This window comes from Panthera onca, chromosome C1, assembly GCF_046562875.1.
Source record: "Panthera onca isolate mPanOnc1 chromosome C1, mPanOnc1 haplotype 2, whole genome shotgun sequence".
NCBI lineage: Eukaryota > Metazoa > Chordata > Mammalia > Carnivora > Felidae > Panthera > Panthera onca.
Window position 1 is genome coordinate 211310222 of NC_138346.1, and position 23745 is coordinate 211333966.

General features: G+C 48.4%; 1 protein-coding gene and 1 long non-coding RNA gene across 4 annotated transcripts in view; one reads left to right on the plus strand and one right to left on the minus strand.

The window, feature by feature from the left end:
* KAZN (kazrin, periplakin interacting protein) overlaps positions 1-23745 on the minus strand; it is a 1074196-nt gene that overhangs the window by 752091 nt on the left and 298360 nt on the right. The window lies entirely within an intron of this gene.
* LOC132672791 (uncharacterized) lies at positions 1170-16665 on the plus strand. Of its 3 annotated transcripts, none has more exons than XR_013557709.2 (4): positions 1170-1488; positions 3149-3258; positions 6041-6176; positions 14883-16665. It is a non-coding gene; the product is annotated as an uncharacterized LOC132672791 (long non-coding RNA). The 3 variants fall into 3 exon arrangements; XR_009607691.3 differs by having other exon boundaries at positions 1178-1488; positions 6044-6176; positions 14883-16664; XR_014138124.1 differs by lacking the exon at positions 3149-3258 and having other exon boundaries at positions 1187-1488; positions 14883-16664.

Sequence of the window (23745 nt, forward strand, 5' to 3'; positions counted from 1 at the left end):
GCCATCAGCCCAGAGCCCGACGCGGGGCTCGAACTCACCGACCGTGAGATCGTGACCTGAGCCGAAGTCGGACGCTTAACCGACCGAGCCACCCAGGCGCCCCATAGGTGTTTTATTTTAAAATGCAAATAGTGCTATACGTTAACCTGTTACTAAGCCATTCGCTCAGATCAAATGGGTTTTTTTTTTTTTTAACTGTTTTCTGGGGCACCTGGGCGGCTCAGATGGTAAACATTCCGACTTCAGCTCAGGTCACATTCTCAGGGTTCGTGAGTTCGAGCCCCGCATCCGACTCGCGGCTGTCAGCACACAGCCTGCTTTGGATCCTCTGTCCTCCTCTCTCTCTGTCCCTCCCCTGCGCGCACTCTCTCTCTCTCTGTCTCAAAAATAAAGAAAACGACAACAACAACACTTAAAACTGTTTTCTGATGTGGGGAACAACTTCTCCGTGAAATGGTTCTGAAGAAATAGGACCCTCGGCAGATAAGTACCCACGGGCAGGTGGGGAGCTTGGAGGGATGGGGGTACCTTGTGGGGAAGACACGCCCAGGTGGGTTGCCAACCTGGGGTGAGGAGCTTGGAAGCTACGAGCACTGTGATCACGTGGCAGAAACCCTCCGCGCTCACCAACGCCACCGTCCTGCTGGTCTTGGGGTGCGGCCAGTCCACACGCTCCTGCCCCAGGTGGCCGGGTGGGGCCCGGGGGAAGACGCGGTTCCACTATTGCCCCGCCAGCCTCTGAAACCTCTTCAGGGTCCTCTGCTCCCTTCGCCCGACTACGAGCTGCACGCAACTCACAACTCAGGGGAGGATGCCGAGACCGCAGGAGATGACGAAGCGCCCGACGGAAGGAGCCCGGAGCCCCCGTGTCTGTGCGGGGCCGAGCCCCTCTCCACTGACCCAGCCTGGATTGCGAGAGGCGGGGGACACAGACTTCTGTTGTGTTAAAGCCTTAACATTCCGACGTGGAGTTGGTGAAGCAATCAACATGACTTATTCTAACTCACTATTACGGTAGCTAACACCCACCAGGTACGTGTCTAAGTATGTTCGTCCTCGCACTAGTCGTACGAAATAGGAACTATTATCATCCCCATTTTATAGGTAAGGAAACTAAAGCTCAGAGAGGTTAAGTAACCTGCCCAGGACCACCCAGCTAGAGAGCAATGAAAGCTCTGGGTACACACAAAGGGGCAGAAGAAAGCATCGCGGTGAAACCAGGGGGGACCTGGTTCCACTAGAGATGACAAAGTTTACAAGCCTCACACGTTTCCCGACGGGAGACTCGGGCATGACGTCATAGAGCAGGGGGTACGGGCTTCAGGAACGGACGGAAGTGGGTGCCAATTCTGAGCCAACGGGTGCCGTTCACACCCCGGCTGTGTGCCCCCTGCCAAGACATCTGGCTTCTGCAAGCTTTTGGGCCGTCACCTGCAGAGTGGGGATGGGGACATGCCCCCTCGCTGGCGGGCTCTGAGAATTAACAAGGTGAGTGTTCATGGTGCAATGTGGGTGCTGAACGAGCATCCATTCCCTTCCTGCCTGGTGAGAGGTCGTTTTTGATGAAAGAGGAGCATGAAGAACTGGTTGGAGACCCACTGTCCCCTGTGCTCGCGGGTCCTAGCTTGCACACAACGTGGCCCTAACCGAACCCACCGGAGAGCAGCCACCAGCTCACGTGGCCCCTAGCAATGCCAGAGGACTTGAAACCAGTGCCACTAGCCGGACGCTTTCCTCATGGGACCTTGCCTTGGCCCTTTTCTCAGGTGCTCGTGTACTTAATGCAGATTCACCGAGCGCACACCGTGCACCAGGCACTGTCCCAGGCACAAGGGACAGACCCGGTGGTGAACCAGAGAGGGAACGCACCTGCTCTCCCAGACCTGACCTTCCCACAGGCCCTGGGGGATGGGCAGATATCAAGCAAACCAACCAACAAGATAGTTACACTACCTGTTGCATGTTATGAAGAAGATACACGGAGCATGTGAGCAAGAATAAGTGGGATGGGGTGGGGCTTACACCGACAGACAGACCAGAGTAGGTGACCCTTGAACTAACGCTTGAAGGGTGAGCATGAGTCCCCCAGGGAAAGGCGTGTTCCAGGTGGAGTGAACAGTGTGAGCAAAGGCCCTGGGGTCGGAAAGGCTTCTGCATGTCTGAGAAGCAGACAGGAGGTCAGTGTAATTAAGAGGGCAGTGGTAGAAGTTAAAGTTCCTTGTTACTTGTTTTTCTGAAAAAAAGATCCAGGAAAACTGTACCGTCACTCACATTCTGGCCTGTAATTAAGGCCAAGGTAATGAGATTCGGTTGTAGACAAACCATATTGGCAGCATGGACTCCACATTTACCCATCAGCTTGCTACTATCGAGGTAAGAGATCTGCAAATAACATGGGGGCTACCGTGTCCACCTCTGCGACTGAGATGGAAACCAGACAGAGCAGACACCCCTTAGGGCCATCTGGAGCCTTAGAAAATAGTTTCTAGCTTGAAAAACACATTTTTAGGTAAAATCATACTGGACAACACAGATACAAACATACAATATAAACAAAAGGAAGGGGCCGCTCAATTCCCTCTCACCGCCGCCCCTGTGTGGAGGTCCTGGCTCCTCTGGCCAAGCTGGGCTATCCTCCCTTCCTGGAGACTGTCTAGCCGTTCGAGCAACTGGAACTTCCCCTTCGTGAGAGCCCTAGAAATCCAGGCTGGGCCTGGATGTCCCTGGATGCACCCCAAGGTCAAGTTGGCCTTCTGAGTCTTCCCAGACCCGGCTGAAGAGGATTCCTAGAAAGGCAGAGCAGACTCCCTTCCCTCCCTGCCAGAATGTCCGATATGGAGTCTGAGCCAACCTGACGGCAGCTTCTGACCCTCTCCCTCTTCTACCAGAGTGAGGGGGGATCCAACAGGACAGAGAAGGGACCACCCAATGAGAGAGGGAAGATACACGGCCTGCCCGGAGGTGATGGCAAGAACAAGGTGGTCCCGGGGGAGGAGAACGCTTGAGAGCTTTCTAAGATTGAGGTACTTTTATCTCAATCAGGCTTATCATCTAAAACGAGAACCCGTCACAACAGATCAACAGTTAATGCCAGCGTTGTGGGACTTTTTCTTTTTCATTTTTTCAAGTTTATTTATTTATTTTGAAGGTGCAGAGAGACGGAGAGACAGAATCCCAAGCAGGCTCCTCTGTGCTGTCAGCACAGGACCCAACGCGGAGCTCGAGCCCACGAACCGCGAGATCAGGATCTGAGCTGAGGTCAGGAGCCCCCCCAGGAGCCCTGCCAGTGTTGTGACTTCTGTTGGTAAAAACCCTGGGATCTCTGCAATGAGGAAGATACCAGATTTATGTGCCGAGGAATCACACAGACATAGCTCACGTAGATGAGATTTAATACCAGGGCCAGGAGCTTCCTCGCTTGCTGCTTTACGTTCATGATGCGGCACGGAGCGTGCTAGAAGGGAAGACGTGCTTTTATTTGCTTCTAATTCTCACACTATGCTTTCCATGATGTGAGCTGTCTCTTTCCCTCCTTAGATCTCTGTTTCTTCTGCATCTTTTATCCATTATGTATAAGGTATCTTTTGAATGTCTTGTTGACACCAGGTGGTTTTTTTGTTCCCCTTTATTGATTGGCCCCAAGGAAAAGTCCTAGATCTTATGCGCACATGTTCTGGAATCCTGAAGTTGATGATAAGCTTGAACATGAAGACTCTGCCAGGAAAAGAACATGTGGAAAAGGCCCATGTATACAGAGCCTGGGGCTTTATGTTGCATTATTTGAGTAAAACAGAATGGTTGGGAGAGTTTATTTGGAAACGAAATATTTTCTCTTTAATAACAGACTATTTTCTGGAAGGAAATTTGGACATGGCGTTTCAATTTTTAGTGCTGAATAAAAGCATGCATCAAAGAACCCATCACTAAGATTCAGGAATGTTTATTAATTAACAATGACAAAAAAGAGAGTAACAAAAGGAATGGGGGTCAAGAATCCCCAACACTGAGTAAGTCTAGGACTTGGAGGCATAACTGTTACTTTGGTGTTTACAAAACCTGTAACAGGGATGAGGTCTATGAAGCCTGAGTCATGTCAGGTCATGCCAAAAGGGAACAAGAAATGTCTCCCGCGGGGGATCTCTGTTTTCTGAGTATCTATTTCTCCTTCTGAGAATACAAGAAGTAGCAACTTCATTTCTTCCCCTGTTAGGAATTCATAAACATCTTCTGGCTCCAAAGGTAGGAATGTGGCCCAGGGCCAATCAGGGTACTGCTTTCTCATGGCCGTAGTCATGGGTGAAAGGCAGGTATAGAATCTGAGCTGGGGTCCAGTCAAGGCCAGTGAATTTCAGTCAACCTTGAGAGATGGGCTGAAATGCCCGGGGAAGAGATGGTCTCTTTTTGTGGGTAGGGGCTGGTCACGGCCATCACACCCTTACCTGGGGAGCACCTGCCTGGAAATGAGGACCACACAGAACAAAGCAGGATGCAGAATTGGGGAGAATTAGATTCCAATCATCACCTGAGAACCTGGGTCCTCGGGTGCTGGATCCATACCTTGACCTTCCCCGTTGTGCGAACTCATAGATTATTTTTGGGGCTAAACCAATTTAGCGTCTTTCTCAATGTTGCTACAGCCATTTTTCTTCAAACCAAAGGTCTGCGTATTTAGAGCTTACTTTTTGAAGAACAGGAGGATATATTTGGGTTTTACAGAATAACGAAATTTTAGAGCTATTGAGAGCTGTTCCTGTTCTTTCTGCATAGCAAACCACCCCAAAACCTAACGGTATAAAGCAACAACTATTGGATGCTCATGGATGTTGTGGGTTAGGAGTTCAGAGACATCACAGTGCGGGGTGGTTTGTCTGTACTTCGTGATTTCGTTGGCTTCCACAGGCAAGATGGGACTCATGTGAGGTTGGAGTCCTGTAGAGATTTCTTTGCTTATACACATCTGGTGCCTAGGCACTGTGCACACAAGAGCTGGGCTCAGCTGGGACTTCCAAACAGAATGCCTACTGATGGCCTCTCTGTATGGCTAGCTTGGGCTTCTTCACAGCATGAAGGCCTTGGGCTAGCTGGATTTCTTACACATCCTCAAGGCTCCAAGGGCAAATGTCCCAGTGAACAAGACAGAATAATCATGATCTACCTTCATACAGCACTGCTTACACCACATGTATATGCCTTCCCAGATTCATGGGAAGGGACAGTGTCAAAGCATTGGGCGCCATGTTGTAAGAGTACCACCCGTGTAACAATTTTTTGTCCCACTTCCAGTCTTGGCAGATATTCTCCGGTCAGGTGGTATTCTTCCCCCATCCTAGTCTTTCCAATTGACTTTTTCTTTATTCTGCAAGGTTCTGTAACATGCTACCCCCTGAAGAAGCATTCCCTGACTTCTTCTGAACTGGGCTGGGCCTCATGCTGCTCTGCCACATTCACACCCTCTGGTCATCTCGCCATGTTGCAACTGCCTCATTCATCTTTCTTGTTTGTTTCCAAATCGCAGACGTCCTAATGAGCACAGACCATGCTTTCTATTATGTATTTTTTATTATTATCATTACTATTATTATTATCATTATTATCAATTTTTACTTTGGCTCCGGTCACATAGAAGACGCTAAAAAATGTATTCAGTGAAAACGCCCAGCGCCCTCACTTTACAAATGAGAAAACACCAGCCTAGAAAGAGAAGGAGACTGTTCAAAGTCATGCAACTCATTTGTAAGAGTCTAGAACCCATGTCTTCTGTCCACAACTCCCATGTTCCTCTCCCTATGCCAACATGTTGCTCCCAACATAAAGTCCCAAGGGCGATCAGCAAGGGTTGCGTATGGCAGCCAGGAGCCCGGGAGGATCGGTGCGGTCAACCTGTGCCAGTGAAATCACCGGCTTTCGAGACCCACTAATTCGTGAACGCTTTTCGACCGGGGAAGAAAACACAATAGATTGAGAGTGGCATTTTACATTTGCAGAAACGAGGACCGATCGCGTTGGAGTTCAAGCCTAATTAGCTTATGCATTTTGCCAGCAGGCCCTGCACCTCCCAGCTGAAATGTGTGTTACAAGCACGGCCGGTTCCCCGCACACGTGGGCCAGATGTTTGGCAGGCCAATAGGCAGAAGAGTTATCGCCAGGAAAAAACAAAAAACAAAACAAACAGAAAGGTGAGCGGTTGTGCTGAAATGCCTTAGAACATTCTGAACGATTTTCACTTTTCATGAACCTGTCACACGTGCAAAGTAAAACTGTGCTACAAAGAAATCCGCATACAAAGAATCTAAATCTAGACGGTACACACTACTCACGTGGCTCCGTTTCTTTTTTTTTCATGTTTATTTATTTATTTTTGAGAGAGAGAGAGAGAGAGAGAGCAGGGGAGGGGCAGAGAGAGAGAGGGAGACACGGAACATGAAGCAGGCTCCAGGCTCCGAGCTGTCAGCACAGAGCCCGACACGGGGCTCGAACTCACAAGCTGTGAGATCATGACCTGAGCTGAAGTCGGATGCTCAACCGACTGAGCCACCCAGGCGCCCCTCACATGGTTCCATTTCATAGGTATTTATCAGCAAGTACTTCCTAGAGCACGAGATAACACATTTCCTTTACCTATGGATCTACCCATTCCCTTCTTGTACCAAGGCAAATTGAATGTTTTTAAAACAGGTCCAGAAGAAATTAGTTTGGGGATTTCTTTTACCTTTCTGGTAGCGCCTTTTAACACCGATCTTATCCACAACTCCAAAGAGGAGAGTATTCAGCTTATTAACAGTGTAACCATCTCTTCCTGCAAATTGTCCCCTAGATAGCTTGCTTTTTCTGGCCTTAAAATTACCTCCATTTCTAACAAAAGTTCTGATCATTTTCAGCTTAATGAAAAGGAAGTGTTGTTAGCTTGCCTTCTTAGTATTCCGAGAACATTACAACAAACAAACAAATCAATAGTTTTTTAAATCCACAAGATTTTCTTTATCTGGCTACCTCTTCTAAGAGTTTGTATTTTTTTTTAAATAAAAAATGTTCCTTGTCTTTTCCCATTTCATGTGCACGAGATTAGGGAAAAATAAGTCTATCTTGGCAAGGATGTGGACAAATCAGGAATCTCATACACTGCCTACCAAAATACATATTTGTTAAAAAAAAAAAAAACACTCTGGAAAAAGATTCAGCCTAAGCTAATATATTTTCAGATATGCATTCCTTGGGACTTAGAAATCCCACATCTAGAAAAACTTCTGCACAGGTGCACTGGGAAGGCTAAGCAACGATACTTAGAGCAGCCGTCCCCACGTACAGCAGCAAGAGGATACACAAGTCAAGGGCGTGACTGATCCTTCTCGTACCAGGAGGACAGGTGAACCACAGTTCAGCTTCAGTATGGAGGAAACTCACACACATAACAGTGTTTGAAAATAACAGGTCATGAATGATGCACACCATATGATTTTATTTACACAAAGCACACAACCTGGCAAAAATCAAACTGCATTGTTTAGCAGGTCCTATGCGTTCGCTGAAACTATAAGGAACAGCCAGAGAACCAACAACATCAAATTCGGGAGGGGGATTAGTTTGGCTTGCAGGAGTGGGGGGGGGGGGGGGGGGTGCGGTGCAAACATGGGACCAGAAAAGTTCCATTCCTTAAACTGGGCGATGGGGACACAAGAGTTTGCTTTATTTTATTCTTTATACTTTTCATAAGTGTGCCATGTATTTTATAAGTATACCATATTTCATCATTTCTTTAATTTTTTAATGTTTATATTTGAGAGAGAGAGAGAGAGACAGAGCGTGAGCGGGGGAGGGGCGGAGAGAGAGGGAGACACTGAATCCCAAGCAGGCTCCAGGCTCCGAGCTGTCAGCACAGAGCCCGACGTGGGGCTCGAACCCACGAACCCTGAGACCATGATCTGAGCCGAAGTCGGAGGCCCAACCGACTGAGCCACCCAGGTGCCCCAATATTTTATAATTTCTAAAAAAAGTAAAAGGTTGTATGAAAAAAATCCTTAAAAATCTGCAACATTTTTGACAATGCCTTTCAGATATGAAATGCTCTTTTTATTTTTATTTTTATTTTTTTAAATTTTTTTTTCAACGTTTTTTATTTATTTTTGGGACAGAGAGAGACAGAGCATGAACGGGGGAGGGGCAGAGAGAGAGGGAGACACAGAATCGGAAACAGGCTCCAGGCTCCGAGCCATCAGCCCAGAGCCTGACGCGGGGCTCGAACTCACGGACCGCGAGATCGTGACCTGGCTGAAGTCGGACGCTTAACCGACTGCGCCACCCAGGCGCCCCAAGATATGAAATGCTCTTAATGTTAATTTTAGAAAAGACCAACAGCCCAAATAATATAGGGGCAAAGCCACGAAATGGTAATAAATAACAAAAATACCGCAGTTTGATCTATCAGATTAGCAAAGAATAAAAACAGCGATAATACCAAACTGGGACCGGGGTGGGAGACACAGCTGGAGGGAATGCGCCTTGCCTGGTACATACCTTTTCTTCCAGGCAATCTGGGAACGTGCATCCAAAGCCTTCAACTACTTACAGCCTTTGACCTGACAATTATTTCTAGGACTCCATCTCGGAGAAATCCTGGGATAAATGAGTGCTCGGGGATGTGTGTTCAAGAACGTTCCCTGAAGGACCGCTTTTCACAGTGAAAAATGTGGAATGCCAAGGTGTTTAACTCAAAACTGGCTAGGTGAATTATGGTACGTCCGTGCAAGGGGGTACTAAGAACACATTGAAATGTTACACAGCTCCACATTTATTAATATGGAAAGATGTGGATGACATATTAAGTAAGGGGCACTGTAATAGAACAGGTGAATGAGGGGCGCCTGGGTGGCTCAGGAGGTTCAACGTCCGACTTCGGCTCAGGTCATGATCTCGCGGTTCGTGGGTTCGAGCCCCACGTTGGGCTCTGTGCTGATGGCTGGGAGCCTGGAGCCTGTTTCAGATTCTGTGTCTCCCTCTCTCTCTGCCCCTCCCCCACTCACGTTCTGTCTCCCTTTCTCTCAAAAATAAATAAACGTTAAGAAAAATCTAAAAAAAAAATAACAGGTTATATGCACACAGGTTTGTGTTATTGCAAAAGTATGCATGTATGTGCATGTGAATGTGGACACGTGTACTCCTGCCCGGGTATAGGCCAGAGCCTCCTCAACATTCTCCAGCCCTTCCTTGCCTTCCCACAGCCCATTCTCAACACAGCAGCCAGAAACACAGATTCTGGATGATCAACTTACACCTCTGTTCAAAGGCTCCAATTGCCCCCTTCTCGCTCAAAATAAACGTCAATACCTCCAATGCCTTACAAGGCTTTACCTCATCTGCACTCACCCTCTTCTCCCCCTGCTTATCTGACATCAGCCCCTCCCTACCTGCTCACCCTGTCCCAGGCACTCCGGCTTCTTGATTTTCTTACGCTCCTGCCTCAGGGCCTTTGCATTCGCTCTGCTCTCTGCCTTGAATGCTCTTCCTAGCCCCAAACTGCCTTTCCAGGGAGACCTCCCCCCTGATCTCCCTGCTTAAAGCTGCAACCACTCCACACCAGCGCTCCCTCCTCCCTTCCTGGCTTCCCTTTCCCCCACGCACCTCTCACCCTCTCTATATCCCATAGAACCCAGTCACTTTCCTCACTGTCTGCCACCTCCCATGAGAATGTCAGTTCCATGAAGACAGGCATTTGGTCTGTTTTGTTCCCCGCTGTATCTCCAGAACCTAGAATAAATAGTGCCTGGCACATAATAAGCCTTCAACAAAAAGTTATTTGCATGAGTAAGTCGCTGAAGAACGTAATTTCAGACAGGGAGATGTACAATGAAGTAAACCGAATAGATCAGAGTCCCTGTGGGGCCAGGCAGGCGGGTTGCTTCTTTAAACGAAGTTGGCCAGAGGTGGCTTTCCTGATGAAGCGTCACTCGAGCAAGGCCGGAATGAGGGGCAGAAGCCGGGTACCCACAGACCCAGAGGAAAGACGTTCCAGGCAGAGGGAACAGACAGCTCAAGTGTCTCAAGGCCAGAGGAAGTGCCCAAGGAATGAAAGGAGGGTGCACACCCCCAAGAGGTTATACTGTTTCTTACAGCGGCCACATCACAGGGGAGTTCTTATCATTCTTTTTCTCTGTTTAATGACCGTTCGCATTATTTTAACAACGAGCATGGATTGACTGGGCAAATCTGGGACGCGTGACTCCACGCGTCCGTCTCGGACTGCCTCCCGGGCTGTGTGTGGCCATGCGGGTTCGTGATCACGGGCTAACCGCATCCACCTTCTGTCACATCGGGACGTCGGGGCTCCACATCCGACGTGGCTCAGAACATGCCCATTTACACGGTTTTCCCCATTCTTCCCAGACGGAGACTGGGGACTCCTTTCCCTTCTCGAGGAGCTCAGACCTTATCTTAAATTTACACAGAGATAAGTAGGGTTGGCCCTAGAGACAAGTGCAGACTCTCCTTTACAAACCGGCCCGGAGAGCTGGCCAATTCTTTCATTTGTTTCTTTGTTTATCCTTATTGTTGCAAGAACAGGTAACATGAGATCTACCCTCATACCAAATTTCTTTTTAATTTTTTTTAAATTTTATTTTTTATTTTTTAAAATTTATATCCAAATTAGCATATAGTGCAACAATGATTTCAGGAGTAGATTCCTTAACGCCCCTTCCCATGTAGCCCATCCCCCTTCCCACAACCCCTCCAGTAACCCTCAGTTTGTTCTCCATACCTATGAGTCTCTTCTGTTTTGTCTCCCTCCCTGTTTTTATATTCTTTTTGCTTCCCTTCCCTTATGTTCATCTGTTTTGTCTCTTAAAGTCCTCATGTGAGTGAAGTCATATGATTTCTGTCTTCCTCTGACTAATTTCACTTAGCATAATAGCCTCCATTTCCATCCACGTAGTTGCAAATGGCAAGATTTCGTTATTTTTGATTGCCGAGTAATACTCCGTTGTGTATATATACCAGGTCTTCTTTATCCGTTCATCCATCGATGGACATTTGGGCTCTTTCCATACTTCGGCTATTGTCGATAGTGCTGCTATAAACAGGGAGGTACATGTGTCCCTTCAAAACAGCACATCTGTATCCCTTGGATAAATGCCTAGTAGTGCAATGGCTGGGTCGTAGGGTAGTCCTCCTAACAAATTTCTAAGCGCACAATACAGTATGTTGACTACGTGCAAATTCCCAGCACAGCACTGGAGGCTTCCTTCTCTCCCAACTTCATCCGGAGAGCTACTGTGTCAAGGAGAAGAGCCATGTGGGACCAGAACCCAGAGGAGCTGCCATCGTGATCTCAATGGAGTAGAAGTTGTTTTTTTGTGTGTTTGTTTTTTGTCGATGTTACAATGAATCGCTCCATTCTCTTCTCCTCCTCCTCCTCCCAGAGACTGGAGGGAAAGATACATGAAGGAAAATTTACCTTCTGCCTGTGGGAAGGGGCAGGGCTTGCTCAGGCATCTGAAGGTCAGCCGAGCACCTTACTGACGCTTCATCTGTGTGCAGGTGAAGCGAGAGGAAAGGATGAATTTGTTCTCAAAAAAAAAAAAAAAAAAAAAAAAAAAAAGGCAATGGGGCTGAATTTCTGGAGAGAGGTCAAGAAGAGATACAGTTTCAAACAAAGGAGAACCAGACAGAAAACAAAACACAGGGTGTGTGTATGGTGGCAATGGGGGTGGGGGGCCTGGGAAGGGCATGTTCTGAGCGATGAGGCAGGAGGCCCACAGGGTGGGGGGCCGGTGCTGGCAGGACTCGTGACTGATGTCCAGCGTGGAGCTGCGGACCCCCTGCTGCTGTCAAGGGATCTCCTTTGTCACTTGAGCGCCTCAGAAATGTCTGCCACTTACAAATGTCTTAGGTGAGGCATTCTTTCGTTTTATTTGGCTTTGTTTGTGGGGTTGGTTTTTTGCGTATTTGTTTTGGGAGATGGAGAGAGAGGGCTTGTGTTCTACGCGGGGCAGGTTCTGGTGGAGAAAGGATGTGTGGTGTGAGATGCCAGAGGAAGCTGGTTCCAGAAATCAGAGACAGCGGGGGCTGGGGACGACGTGAGCTAGCAGGAGCTCAAAGTTCAAGCCAGCTCTGCGCTTCCCCTGTACCTGGTCTCCATCACACACAGCCCTGCCCGTTGCTAGTTTGTGCTCTTAGCTCCAATCGCCCTTGAAATAGTGTGCTTTAGTTTCTAGCCTTCTGTTCCCTCATTTCCCCACCCAAATACAAGCCCCACAAGAGCAGGGACTTCGTCTACTTTGCTCAACGCTCTAATCCCAGCTGGCACAAAGTGAGCACTCGGTAAATATTCGTTGTTCGAATAAATACATAATTTTTTTCAGGTTTATTTATTTTTTTTTTTTACTCCTTCCTTGAAAATGGTGATCACATATGCTGGAAGGCAGTTCTCGTGCAAGTTCTTTCTTACAAGAAAGCAAGCTTCGGACAACCTGACTTCGCTCTCTTGCTTCACGTGGTGGTTTCCATGTATTTCCCATCCATGAACCGTTTTTCACAACTGGCCCCTATACACTGAGACACGATCTGTTCATCTGTGTAATTCTCTTCTTGGTTGGAAAGTTTACACTCTTTGGATTCGTTTCCTTCCCTACTACTTACGATAAATTTTAAGTGTAGGACTGTGACGTATCTTCAGGGAAAATCCGAGTGTTTGTGGCCAAAGGAAAACGTGGACGCAGGCCACCCTTTCTGGAAAGCCTCGTTAAGATGATATTTCGTGCAGCAACAGGTCAGAAAACAGGGCAGAGTCCAATTAGACAAATGACTTGTGCAAACGATCTCGGGGCCTCCCAGCAGCTGGTCCGTGTAGGAATCGCGACCGTCATCTACAGGTCAGGAAGGTCTGTGCACTTTGGAGGCAGGGGGGACAGGAGCGGATAGATAATAAAGGCGGTATCATGCGATGCTTTCAAAAAGTTGGACTACCTTTCAAAGACAGGCGTTAAGAAAAGCAAGTTCTTCTGTTTTCTGACTCTTGCCGGGAGTTCAAAGTTTCTCTCACGGCCCACTTGACTCCCTTCCTGCTTCTAGAGCACCTCCCCCATCCACTACGATCTTGACCAAGTCTGTCTCTGAGCCTCTCTTTCTTCATCTGTAAAATGGGAAGAATGCCCATTCCCACCCCACCCACCCCCAAACACACACATGCACACACATGGGGAGGAAGGATTCCTTGAGTCAGAGCACAGGAAGGGGGAGCCCAGACGCTGGCTCACAGCAGACAGGCAAGAACTACTTGGTGAAGAAATGAGGGCTAACCTCTTTTAACAACAACATTTATTATTTGTTCTTTTCAGTGTATTGATTTATGATGAGAGAGAGGGAGCGAGAGGGGGCGGGGGGCAGAGAGAGGGAGAGAGAGAGAATCCCAAGCAGTTTCCGCACCTGCACCATGGAGCCCCACGCGGGACTCAAACTCTCCGTTAGAATGTGACTTGGGCCAAAATCAAGAGTCAGATGCTTAACCGACTGGGCCACCCAGGCGCCCCTCCTAGTAATCTGCATCGGCTCCTGTCTTCCAGATACAAATGTGCATTTACGGGCTGCCTTCAGCGGTACAGCCCAGAAGAGACGACACGGACTTTTCAGGGCCAGCAGGAGAGATTCTCGCTGCTGAGAGAGGCTGGGGAGGCAGCCAGGGCTCCCGGTGCCCTTGAGGCCAAGGGTAGGGGGTAGCCACCTAGTCACTCTATTTTTAGCAGCTTTACTGAGGCATGACTGATACACAAAGAGCTGTACGTATTTCACGTGCACACGCGATGAGTCTGGACACCCATGAGTCCATGAGTATGCAGACACCCATGATGCCACCGTCACAGTCAAGGTAAGAGACCTATCCAGCACCTCCCAGAGCTTTCTTGTGTCCCTGTTAGCTTTTTGCTTTGTTCTGTTGTTGTTGTTGTTGTTTTGTGGCAAGAACACTTAACGTGAGGTCTACCCTCTTAAATTCTGAACTGCACTATATGGACTGTCCACTCTAGGCTCTGTGTTGCACAGCTGAGCTCTAGAACTTACTTACCTTGTATAACTGAGACGTCATATTCATGGAACCAAACTCCCCATTTCCTCCTCTCCCAGCCCCTGGCAACCACCGTTGGGTTCTCTGCGTGTGTAAGTCTGGCTATTTTAGGATACCTCCTGTAGGTGAAGTTACCCAGGATTTGCCCTTCTGTGTTTCGCTTATTTCACTTTAGCATAACGTCCTTCAGGATCATCCATGTTGTCTCAAATGGCAGGATTTCCTTCTTCTTAAGGCAGAATAACATCCCATCGTATGTATGCACCGTGCTTTCTGTATCCGTTCATCTGGTGATGCACACAGGTTGTCACTGTACCTTCGCTATTGTAAATAATACGGTAAGAAAGATGGGAGTGCGGATGCCTCTTCGAGCTCCTGATTTCAACTCTTTTGGGTGTATGCCCAGGGGTGGGAGTGCTGGGTCATACGGCATTTGCACCTGTGTAGACACAGCCAGGCTGCGTGGCAGAGGCCACAGCGTGACAGAAACCAGAAGCTTGGGCTCCGGTCCCGGTTCTTCACTTCCTAGACCAGTGACCTCTCTGGGCGTTGCTTTCTGCAGGTGCCAAATGAGGGGGGACAAGAGACCACGCGGCCCGGGGTTGCCGGGGCGTCAACCAGATGGAGACTTTGACAGGCCCTCGCGCCGTGTCCTTTGAAGCGTCCTCCACCCAGCCAGGACCCTGGCTAAACACCTGACGTTTATGATTTCGCCCAACTTCCCCACCCACTCGATGAGGAAGGTGCCACTGTGATCCCCGCTTTATAGACGAGACGGTGAAGGCTCAGAGAAATTCAAAGTTTTTTTTTTTTTTTCTTTTTCTTTCTGTAGGTCATACCCTCGGTCTTGGTGGAACAGGGACGTGGACTCGTGAGGTGCGGGTCCGTGGTAGCCCAGCGCCAGCCTGCCCCTCAGTCGACAGAAAGGGAGCGTCCCTGAACCCCACAAAGCTGGCTCCAGTCAAAGGAGATCCCGTAGCCCGGTCTAGGCATAGACGGACACAGCAGAACACAGGAGAATTCTGAGACCCCAGAGAGGGACGTTTGTGGGTGCCGATGAAGCGAGCCCTGGCAGTGGCAGCGGGGTCTCGGGGAGTAGAGGTCTCATCTCGGGCGGACCGTCATCACCCCTCCTGCGTCCCCATGAGGAGTAGAAAGAAAAACCAGGCAGGGCCCCCTCGTGTTGGCCTGCCAGGTGAAATCAGAGGGTAGGGCCGGCGTCCTACCTCTATCCCGTGTACCCTGGGCCGACCGCGTCTATCAGGAGGGTGCGTGCACTCATGGGGAAACACGGGCCCCCTTGTCTAACCACAGAGGTGCCCCCATGGGCACCGGAGGTCCCAGGTTCCCCGGGGGCTGTCCTTGCCCGGACATTTCCTGTCTCCCCAGCCCTCATTTCCTTTCTGTGCTGATTCAGTTTGTGCCAAGAGATTACTAGGATCCAAGCCTTGCCTCTTGCTCTCGGGCTCAGGCCTCTCCCGTTTGCAGCTCACACGCTGACCGGGGGCCATGCTGCCTGTCTGTAAGTCTGAGTCTCATCGGGTGAGGCTCCGACACACAGGACGGCAAGCTGGCCCAGATCTCCACCACTGTCCCCTCCAGCACACGTGCGATCCAGCCCCAGCCTCAAGCACCTGCGAAATCTGGGGCCCGAGAATTTTTTGTTGGAGGGCGAGGGGCGCTGCTGGTGTGAACCATGCTTGGCCACGCCCCTGCCCTCCACCCACCAGGTGCCTGTAACGCCCACCCACCTCCAGGCAAATATCCTGCAGGGGGCAAAAACACCCTCAAGTGGTCTACAGAACCGCCCCCCCACCCCCTTACAATTTACCACCAGGAAAAAGAATCGTCAATGCAAATTCCCTAGCTCCCTTTTCAGACTTCAGGTTCCCGAGCTCTGGGTGCTCACAGAGCTGGCAGCAAGGACACAGAGAAAATGACACCATGTGACCCAACCTCCTCAAAGACTTCTGGGTGGCGGGATGGGAAGCAAGAGTGATTAAAAATTACTATGTTGCAAAAAAAAAAAAAAAAAAAAAAAAATTGCTATGTTGCCAAAACTAGAGACAAGGTATTATCTTTGCTTGTCTTTGTCCATTAAAGCATATGATCGATTGCTGTATTGAAGCGGGAAACAAAAGCATGATTTACTGAAAATAGGGAGGTTTTGGCTTCGTTAAAAAAATTTTTTTTAATTTTTTTTTATGTTTTATTTATTTTTGAGAAAGAGAGAGAGAGGGAGCATGGGAGGGACAGAGAAAGAGAGGGAGACACAGAATCCGAAGACAGGCTCTAGACTCTGAGCTGTCAGCACAGAGCCCAACGCAGGCTTGAACCCACGGACTGTGAGATCATGACCTGAGCCCAAGTCGGACGCTCAACCGCCTGAGCCACCTAGGCACCACCCCCCCAATTTTTTTTTTAATTGGAGAACACAGAGTACGGCAATTTAGCGCCAGGAAAAGGAGAATCATTAATTTGAAATTCCAAGAGAATCTATGAAATCACAGCCAAAGTTTTCATCCAACACGAAAGCCACCAGAATCCCAGAGCCCTCACCTACCTGGCCGCACACAGGAGCAATGGCGTCAAGAGCTCGTTGGCCATTGGAAAGACAATGGCCAGCCTTGACTATACATTGTTGCTGTGCCCAGGGTAACGAACACAAGAGCGCTGTTTGTCCTGGGGATTCAGACGCACACAAACACTCTAACAACAACACGGAAATTGGAAGAGTCCAGATCCCCTATCCTTTCCCCTCTAGGATCGCAGTAGTTGGGAGCATCCATGCGGTAGGAAAGGCGCCTGGTGCACTTGGCCGTCACCCTGGTGGGCCAGCTGGAGTGCTTTAGCAAATGAGAAGCATCCAGAGGGATGTCTGGCCTCTCTCGTGGGCTCCAGCCATAAGGGCTAAGAGGAGCTAAATTTAGCTTAACGATCGCTCCTCTCAGATGTGTGTTATTGCTTGTTGGTTTGTTAACATGTTGTTGCGAAATGGCCAGGCCTAATAATATGCCGTTTTGAGTTTAACCCACCCAAATCAGTCCCAAATGGCTCCTGTCAAGTCATGTTACTTGGCTTGAAATTGGGGCCGGAAAATCATCCACCTCGCTGTGAAGGAGGACAGTCTGTCACTGCCATCTGGTAAGGATACCCAGGCAGCGGGGCCCCTGTGCTCCTTAGGTCCCCTCGAGTGTGGCTGTATCTACCCTGCCCCCAGCCCCAAACGCAGCAGCAAGAATATCCGCTGGCAGAAAAATGTCTACGAGGTGCCCCCCACGGAAGTCTGGTGCTTTATACACAGTATCTCAGTTGGTCCTCAAAAGGACCCTTTGAGGCAGGTGTTATATTGAGCGTGGGGATGGCTGCACCACTCTGTGAATACACCTGCCCACCACCGGATTGTCTGCTTTAAATGGGTTCACTGTATGGTATGTGAATTCCCTCTCGATCAAGCTGTCAAAAATATTATTTTTTTTAAAATGTGGAGGCTGCTAAAGAAAGAAACGTAGTGGGGCGCCTGGGTGGCTCAGTCGGTTGAGCGTCCGACTTCGGCTCAGGTCACGATCTCGCGGTCCGTGAGTTCGAGCCCCGTGTCGGGCTCTGGGCTGACGGCTCAGAGCCTGGAGCCTGTTTCCGATTCTGTGTCTCCCCCTCTCTCTGCCCCTCCCCTGTTCATGCTCTGTCTCTCTCTGTCTCAAAAATAAATAAATGTTAAAAAAAAAAATTAAAAAAAAAGAAAGAAACGTAGAGCCTTAATGTTGCGTGTTAGAAAAGAAGAAAGGCCAAAAATTAATGAGCTCGAGATCCAACTTTATAAATTGGGGGAAAAACAACAACAACAACAACTCATTGAGGCAGAATCTATTCCCACAGCCTCATATATGAATGGCTGGGTTCTCATCCAGGCTTCCGGGCCTCATCACTCATGGTCTCACGGACCCTAAACAGTGTGTGGTCTCCCACGATTCGTGAGCAAGCCGGGGGCGTGGTACGCATCTTCACATTCCCGTGGCCTCACACTTAGTAGGTACTTGACAAATGTTTGCTGAGTGGATTATCTGCTTGACTTATTATACTGATTACACCAATCCATTCTATAGCCATTTGCTCTGGCACGTCCGTGGGTGATTTATATGGCACCGTAACAGAGCATTCTTGCCGACTGCCAGGAAAAGGGCATCCCTAAATTAAAGATATTCAGAGAAGAGTTTCTGCAAACCGAGTTCTCAACGTGGATTTGGAAATGAAAGAGGCCAAGGACCACTGGATGCCTGAAACGATTTCCTGGGACTTGCGGATGATTTAAAGCAAAAGGTCAGAGCTCTGTGCAATTAGTTTCCCAAGCAGTTGGGACTCAGGGGCTCTCCAGGCCTCGCTGGCTCCACAGACACTAAACAATCATGTTAATGGGAAAATACACCGGCCCTTCAGCCCAGAACAGTCCCGACATTCATTGACATTGTCCTCTGTGTTTCTTCTCTCCTGCACCCACTTTCCACTTTAGGAGAAAGAACAACTCCTGAGAGTCAATGGGTCTCCCGCTCTCCTCCAACATATCCCATCCACCTTCTCCCCTACCCCCGCTCTCCCCTCAAAATGAACCTTAAAGAGGCTCCCACCCAGGACCTACTCATGGGAAAAACAATGCAAGACAAAAAAAAAAAAAAAAAAAAAAAAAAAAAGGTATTATCTGACAGCCTTTGTTTTTGATTCAGACATTCCCCCCAGCTACAGATTAGTTCATTTCTGCTGTTGATATGTGATCGCTTATTTTGTTTCACATTAATTCAGTAACATCTCCTTGTGTTAATACTTGCTCATTATCAAATATGACAGTGGGTGGGGCTAACCTCAAACTGTTGAGCCCTTGATGAAAATGCCTGAAAGGGGGCTAGATGAAGCTCGTGTGGTGTTTCTCTGGTCTATTGGCCTCCAAGGGCATCAAGGAACCTACAAGGGGTAAATGAAATGGCGGCAGCCACGCCCTTGTGGCGGGGGAGGGGAGGAGACCATCTCTTCTAGGTTGTCTTCCTTAGAGGTCAGTCCTCGCGCAGAAGAGGAAGACTCAAGTGGCAGATTCTGGGCTAGGAAGATGGGGGAAACCCTTCTTTCTCTTTGGGTTCTGGGAGTCAGTTGGGGCTTTATTCTCAAGCATGGAAAGATCTGAACACCTTAGAGATAACTGTACGCGCTCCACACCTCCCCAACCACCACCACCCCCCACCCCACCCCAGATAAACCCTCATGAAGGCAAAACAGAAGTCAGGCAGGAGCTGTAGCCTAAACCAACTAGGACTGGTGTGGCCCAGGGTGGGAGGGACGAATCATATTTTTTATAGTACTTTCTTCCCATTTCCTCTATATCTTAATAATTTATCTTTTTTTAAAGCGTGATTTCTGCCTCCGCTTGTTATGGGCTGAATGGTGTTCTCCCAAAATTCACACATTGGAGATGTCACCCCTAGTACGAGAGACTGTGTTTGGAGTCGGGGTCTTTAAAGAGGTGATTAAGGCAAAACGAGGTCATTAGGGAAAGTCCGGATCTATCATGAGTAGTGTCTTTGTAAAGAGAGGACACAGAGACACACAGAGGAAAGACATGTGAGAACAAGGACACAGGGAGAAGATGGCCACCCACAAGCCAAGGACAGAGGCCTCAAGAAACCATCCCTGCCCTACCTTGATCTTGGACTTCCAGCCTCCAGACTGTGACACAAGAAATTCCTGTTGTTTAAGCTCCAATTGTCCCAGCAGCCCCAGAAAACAAATAGACCATACTGGAGAATTAAGGGAAGGTTCTATGTTATTTTGGGGGGCCAATATTACATAGGTATCTTTTCTCCCAGAGATGGAATGGTTATGGTTATGGAAGGCTCAGCCCACTGAACCTGAACCTTGGTCTCAGGCACCAAGGGAGGGAAACCAGAGTCAAAACGAACCAAACAGAGCAAAACCCAAGAAGCGTCCAAGTGAGCGACTGGAGAGGTGCTCAGAAAGAGATGGGGTCACTGTGAAGGGGACTGTCTCCAGCACTAAAGCCGGAAGGGACTCCTGCATTGAGTTAAAAATTGTTTAAATGGATGGCTAAGAGTCCATCCCGTGGCCACATCATTTTCTTCTTTCATTTGTGGCTGACATTTAGATTGCTTCCAATTTTTTATTCTTAGGGGGAAAAAAAAGGGCACGATTTTGTCTTTGTGCATAAAACTTCCTCTTTGTTTTTATAACAGTATAATTCACATACCATAAAATTCACCCTTGTAAAGTATACAATTCAGAGGTTTTCAGTACAGTCACAGAGTTGTCTGACAATCGCCACTATCGAATTTGGGGACATTTTTATCATCCCCCAGAGAAACCCCTTCCCCATTAGCAGACACTCTCCATCCCCCCCCCCCCCATTCCCTCACCCGCGAGCAGACACCCATCTATTTTCTGTCTCTATGGACATCTGATATGAACGGAATCCTATACTACGTGATCTTTTGTGACCGGCTTCTTTTACTTAACAGTGTTTTCAAGGTTCGTCCATGCTAGAGTACTCCATTCACGTTGATGATCAAATAATATTCCACCATGCAAATACCACACGTGATGTATCCATTCATCAACTGATGGAAACAGCCACGTGCTTCCACTTTGGGGCTATTGTGAATAATGCCGGTATGGACCTTTGTGCACATATTTCGGCGTGGGAATGTTTCCCTTTACTTCCGAGTACTTCTGTGAGTGGAAAGGTTGGGCTACACGATCACAACACAGCCAACATTTTGAGGGACCGTCAAAGCATGTTCTAAAGTGGCTGGCCCATTCTATTTTTTATTTTTTTTAAACAAATCTTTGCTCTTATTTTTTTTAAGTTTATTTATTTATATTGTGAGAGGGAGAGAAAGTGTGCAAGCAGGGGAGGGGCAGAGAAAGAGGGAGAGAGAGAGAATCCCAAGCAGGCTCCGCACTGTCAGCACAGAGTCTGATGTGGGGCTCGATCTCACGAACCGTGAGATCACGACCTGAGCTGAAATCAAGAGTTGGGTGCTTAACTGACTCAGCCACCCAGATGCCCCTGGCCCATTTTATAATCCCACCAGCCATGGAGTTTTTTCCATTTTTAGGATTCCTCTCACAGGAGATTTCCACTTTAAAGACTCTAGACAGGGGCTCCTGAGTGGCTCAGTCAGTTAAGCGTCTGACGGGCTCAGGTCACGATCTTGTGGTTCATGAGTTTGAGCCCCACATCGGGCTCTCTGCTATCAGTACAGAGCCCGCTTCGGACCTTCAGTCTCTCTCTCTGCCCCTCCCCACTCACGCCCTTTCTAGTTCAAAAATGAATAAACATTAAAAGAAAAATAATAAAGTCCCTAGACACACACTGCCAAACCGCTTTGCTGAAAGGTAGCATGAGCAATTTTCCTAACAGCTTTCTTTCGGTGTCACTAATTGACTTCTCTCACCCTCCGAGCCTGGCACGAGTCTCGTTCCTTCCAGGGAGGTTTATCCCATGCGGGCATCACCACCTGCTCTGCCCACGTCTCCTAGCCCCATCCAGCTCTTCAAGTTCAATTTGTAAATTACCTGGGAATTTTCTCAAACACTCTTCACCTGTCAATGCCCTTCAAGCCTCTGAAGGTCAGGTACCATGTCCTCAATTTATTTTCTATTTTGGCAGAGCAAGCAGGGAAGGCATCTGCATATAGAAGATACTCAGTGAACGCGTTCTGACCACTCTTTTCAAAAGCACGTGAGTTGGGCAAATGGTACTTCATTAGTATGACTGAGAACACGGCCCAACGGGACTGAGGTTCCTGCCTCTGGGTCCTCTACTGGAGACTGAAGAACCTTTGAAGGCACAGGAGCAGCCGGTTTGGGCTTTGCAATTCCCCCTATCACATAAGAAGGGCGAGGAAGCCGTCCTGGAGGAGGCGACTACCATGTGCCAGATGCTTTCGCAATATGCTTTATAATTTCCTTCACCTGACCTTCAAAAAAAAAGTCCATGCAGAATTTGCAACTAAGTGCTACTGTTGTCATTTTATGCATAAGAACATGGGGGCCCAGAGCAGAATGCAGGTGTCCCCACGAGGGGCTCCCAATTCCCTACAGTATGCTGCTTCCGAGGCCCTCAAAACTCTGTACCGTTAAAATTATAGGAAAAAAAGGAAAATATTCCAAATATGAAAGAAGCTTCAGTCTTTTGCTTTTTTTGTTTAGCTTTTATAAAAATTCTTTACCCTAAAAATGGTGAACACATTTGCATGTGATATCATTGTCTTGGTACCTAGGTTTTCCTTTGCAATTGATAGGAATCTTGAGAAATTCATGTATTATTTTTTATTTTAAAATACTCACTGTTTTCTTTTTATATACAATAGGATTTTTATTTTATTTAAAAAATGTTAAATGTTTATTTATGTTGGAGAGAGAGAGAGAGAGAGAGAGAGAGAGAGGCAGTGCATGAGTGAGGGAGGGGCAGAGAGAGAGGGAGACACAGAATCCGAAGCAGGCTCCAGGCTCCGAGCTGTCAGCACAGAGCCCGATGCAGGGCTCGAACTCGCGGGCTGTGAGATCATGACCTGAGCTGAAACTGAGAGTCGTACGCTTAACCGACTGAGCCACCCAGATGCCCCTAAAATACTCATTGTCTTCTAAAAATTAGATGTGCTGTGAAAGAAAATTAACAAAACAGTAATTATAAGAGAAAAAAATCAAACAACAACGGTGAATAAAATCTGGCAAAAACGCGCACGAGAACTGGGAAGATGCACAGCACTCCTCTTGGCCAGAGAGAAATACTTTAGCTCTTGAGGTGGGGAAGGGACCATTGTCTCTAAGCCTCATATCAACTGGGATTAGGCACCGTGCAGAAGCCAACCATAAGAGAATGCCAGAATGTCAGAATATCAGAAATGGAAGGGACCTTGCTGGCCTCTAGGGGGGGCTCAAGTCTTCCCCTCCGGGTCCCTAGAGCCCAGAAAGTAGCATAGGGTCTTTGGGTCCTTGGTACCAGGCACCAGCAACAGGGTATGGAGCTTCCCCGTGCTTTGGCAAGAAGGGAAAACCTAAGGATCTCGGGGAATGAGAAAATAAGTCCCCAACTATTTTTAATATTTCAAAAAATTGAGCAGAAATGTCATATCCCCAAGGCCCCAAAGACAGACACACAGCCACCCACCTATCTAAAACTCCAAGTTCTGTTGCTTGACAAGGGGCACCTTGTGCATCGACACCAATCATCTAATATTGACAAGAAGCTGCGGCAAAGGCCCTGGATGTTTACCACGCTCACTTCCTCTTCCTCCCGGGCACCCAGCCATACTAGCTTTCCCACGGCGGCCTCGCAGTTAGGTGTGCTGCTAAGCCTGACTTCTACCAAAGGGATGGGAGCAGAAGCGACAGGTGCCGCTCCCAGGCCCAGCCCACGTAACCTCCACGAACCGTCTCCAGACCCTGTCCCTCATCCAGCAACCTTGGAATGAGAAGTGAGGACTGCAAGGTCACAAGGCAAGAGGAGCCTAGATCCCTGAGTCACCACTGGGAGGAGAGCTATCTGCTCATCAAGGGCACCTATTTAAATGTTTTGTAAATGTTTGTTTTTGAGGGAGGGAGAGACAGAGTGTGAGCGGGGGAGGGGCAGAGAGAGAGGGAGACGCAGGATCCGAAGCAGGTTCCGGGCTCTGCGCCATCGGCTCAGAGCC